This window comes from Macaca thibetana, chromosome 10 (genome assembly GCF_024542745.1).
Source record: "Macaca thibetana thibetana isolate TM-01 chromosome 10, ASM2454274v1, whole genome shotgun sequence".
In the NCBI taxonomy this organism is placed as follows: domain Eukaryota; kingdom Metazoa; phylum Chordata; class Mammalia; order Primates; family Cercopithecidae; genus Macaca; species Macaca thibetana.
The window spans coordinates 15,207,582-15,211,349 of record NC_065587.1 but is presented as its reverse complement, the minus strand read 5'-3'; the positions used below and the strand labels follow the sequence as shown (position 1 = coordinate 15,211,349).

The following is a 3,768-nucleotide window of genomic DNA, read 5'->3' as shown; positions in this document are numbered from 1 at the left end:
TGAAGCCTCCAACTCTTAGGTTTAAGTGTCCTCCCACCTCAGCCTCCTGGGTAGCCAGGACTACAGGTGTGTGCCGCCACACCTAGTTTTTGTTGTTGTTGTTTGTTTTTTTCTCGGGACAGAGTCTTGCTCTGTCACCCAAGCTGGAGTGCAATGGCATGATCTCAGCTCACGGCAACCTCTGCCTCCTGGGTTCAAGCAACTCTCCTGCCTCAGCCTCCTGAGTAGCTGTGATTACAGGTGCGCACCACCACACCCAGCTAATTTTTGGTATTTTTAGTAGAGACGGGGTTTCACCACGTTGGCCAGGCTGGTCTCAAACTCCTGACCTCAGGTGATCCACCTGCCTCAGCCTCCTAAAATGCTGGAATTACAGGCGTAAGCCACTGCACCCAGCCCAGGCCTAGTTAATTTTTAAATTTTTTGTAGCGATGGGAATCTCATTGTGTTGCTCAGACTGGTCTCGAACTCCTGGTCTCAAGCAATCCTCCCACCTCAGCCCCTCAAAGTGCTGGGATTACAAGTGTGCACCACCGTGCCCTGCACACATCCTGACTTTAATGTTAGCTGTACAGTGCTCCTTTCCCTTCAAGAATCTATAGATTTGTAAGCATTGTCATTTGGAGCCCTGTAAGTTATTAGCAATAAATCCTGTAACTGCTACTCTTAGTGCAGTCCCTAAGGTAAAATGACTCGATTCTGTCTAATTGGGCTGAAAAGGGCATAGATGTGTTAGTCTTTAGTTTCTCAAGCTAACCCAGTTGCCATTCTGCTGACAGAGGATTCACATTCAAAATGTCTATAGATATTGCCAGATTCTCATTTCTACCAGTAGTGTATGGGCAGGCCTTTTGCAGTACACTGTCATCAAAATTCGAGGTACTCAATCATTTGCATTTTTGCCATCTGAGAGGTGAAACATTTGATGTCATTGCCTGCACGTGTACTTGGCAAAATCAAGGATGCCAGGAAGGGGATGTAGCTTGCCTATCTCTCTTGGTTTCCTGAGGAGGTTGCCTGAAGTATGGTGCTCTCAGCAGCCCCTATGGAGTAAAGAATGCATTATTTCAGAGGAGATCAGAGCAAGCCAGAACTTGTGGCTTTTACAGTATTTTAGTTTGGGGTCAAGGGTTGATTGGCATTCAAGATTCATTCTTGGGCCGGGAGTGGTGGCTCACACCTGTCATCCCAGCACTTTGGGAGGCTGAGGGGGGGTGGATCTCTTGAGCTCAAGAGTTCACGACCAGCCTGACCAACATGGTGAAACCCCATCTCTACCAAAAATATAAAAATATTAGTCAAGTGTGGTGGTGTGGCTAAAGCAGGAGAATCACTTGAACCCGGGAGGCGGAGGGTGCAGTGAGACAAGATCACGTCACTGCACTCCAGCCTGAGTGACAGAGCGAGACTCTGTCTCAAAAAAAAAAAAAAAAAAGATTCATTCCTGTGACATGTAAGGGAATGCTTCTATATCACAGGTACATCCCACCACATCCCACTACTTACTGTACCATCGCACCCACTTGAGGTTTCAGTGCAGCAAGCCTGGCCGTGCCCTACCATACCTCACACCTTTTCAGATCTGTGGTCCATTTTCTTTCTGTCTGCCTATACTTTTTTCTTAATTTGTAGACACTCTTGCATATTAACCTGTGGTCTGTCACATGTACTGCAAATATATTCTTCAGTCAGTCATTTGCCATTTAACTTTCCTTGTCGTTTATTTTTTACATTATGAAAATGTCCTACATTTTCTCCTGGTATTTTATACTTTTATGTTTTATGTTATCAAATAAGAAAGGATGCTATTTGTTACATAGTATCATGTTATGTTTGTATAGATATATGTTATTAATGTAAGTATTCCAGAAATTGTATGAAATTTCTAAAATCTGATATGTCCTGGGATAATGTTATCAGTTATAATTCCAGTTGTTATTTTAAAATGTCATATATCACATGAATAACTAAATTTTCTTATGAAAATTCAAATGAACTCTCATGAGATCATTAACCATGGCCATTTTAATTTTTTTTTGTCATACACCAGGCGGTTATCATTTACTCTGATGCTTTCCTGAAAGCACTTGCAAATCGCTATGACACAAAATTTCAAGAGATTCATAAAAAAAGACTCAAGTGTAGGTGTCTGATAACTTTTAATTCACACTGTTGAACCCATTAAACCGGAGTTGTTCTTAAGCCTTACAGCCCTGCGAATGGGAGCTGGATGACTTGATAGAGACTTCAGAGAAATAGTTACAACAGGTTATACCTGGACAACCTCGGTGCCTGAGGCTGTGTTGGCCACACAGAAAGTTCACCAGAAACCTGATGATATCACCAGAGACATCCAAGCTGCAAACCAGGAAAACTCATTGGATTGAAACTGCCGCACCAGAAGAAGAAAAAACAAATGCTATTTCTATGTAAGTATGACAGGAATAGATGCCCAAATCTTGGATCTTTAGAAATATAAAAGGCTAGGTCCAGGTTCTCCAGCAGATGTGGAAAACATCATCAACTGATCTAGTTAAATCAAGAGATTAAATCTTGGCTCTTGGGGACCCTAGTTTCGGGGTACTTTCCAAACTCTTGGCATTATCCTCTCATTAGTCCTACTGATAACATTTCCTATCTGTTGCTTCTCTCAGGAGTCTTCAGTGCTTGTCAGCAGCCACTGACTCATCACGTGATCTCAGGAGGATGGAGCAACAAAAACTGCTTCAATTGGAATTGTCAAAAAAAGAAAAAACCTACTGAAACTCTGCTTCATGATCTTCAGACAGCATGGAGACCAAGTCATGTGGAAACCGAGCGTAGCGCTAAGCAGTGGGTCACACCCTGAGTCCGACTGAGAGAATGACCCGAATTGGGCAATTGTTAAAAAGAAACAAGAAAATAGATGGCCAGGTGTGGTGGCTCAGGCCTGTAATCCCAGAACTTCTGGAGGCCGAGGCGGGTGGATCACTTGGCCAACATGGTGAAACCCCGTCTCTACAAAAAGTACAAAAGAATTAGCCTTGTGTGGTGGTGTGAGCCTGTAATCCCACATACTCAGGAGGCTGAGGCATGAGAATCACTGGAACCCTGGAGGCAGAGGTTGCAGTGAGCTGAGATCGCGCCATTGCACTCCAGCCTGGAGTATGATACCCTGTCGAAAGAAAGAAGAAAGAAAGGAAGAGAGAAAGAGAGAAAGAAAGAAAGAAGGAAGGAAGGAAGGAAGGAAGGAAGGAAGGAAGGAAGGAAGAAGGAAGGAAGGAAGGGAGGGAAAGAGGCCCTGAACCGACTAGCTATGGCCATGTAACTGAAACTAAATTGATCCTGATTTCCCCTCAAATGCTGGCTCTACCCACAAATAAAAATTAAGCTTTTCTTCCTTGCCAACCTGGAAACATGAAGCCGATACAAATAAGCTTGTGCAGCTCTGTTTGCAAGACAGAGGTGAAGGTGCCTCCTCATTCTTGCTTTGTAAGCTGCGCTGTAACTGCTGGGCTGCTTCTTACCATGTTCACAAATTATTCTTTTGCATGCACAATCACCTTAAAAATTCTTAAATTTGATCTGATTTTATTTTTAACAAAGTATGATTTTGCTGTTGGTTTCTGAGAGTTGGCTTTGATGTGATAATTATTGCTCATATTTCTAGCTTAATGGAAGTTTTTATTTGGATTTTGTTAAATGACTTTGAGTATTTGTTCTGTAGAGGTTTATGGCTAGAAGGGGAAGTGAGGAGTGGAAGGGAACTCGGGAGGAGAAGGGGAGGGA

General features: G+C 43.1%; 1 long non-coding RNA gene across 1 annotated transcript; it reads left to right on the top strand.

The window, feature by feature from the left end:
- The first annotated feature begins 1,859 nt into the window (after positions 1-1,859).
- LOC126963793 (uncharacterized) lies at positions 1,860-3,395 on the top strand. Its single transcript, XR_007729235.1, has 2 exons — positions 1,860-2,429; positions 2,655-3,395. It is a non-coding gene; the product is annotated as an uncharacterized LOC126963793 (long non-coding RNA).
- The last annotated feature ends 373 nt before the right edge of the window (positions 3,396-3,768 follow it).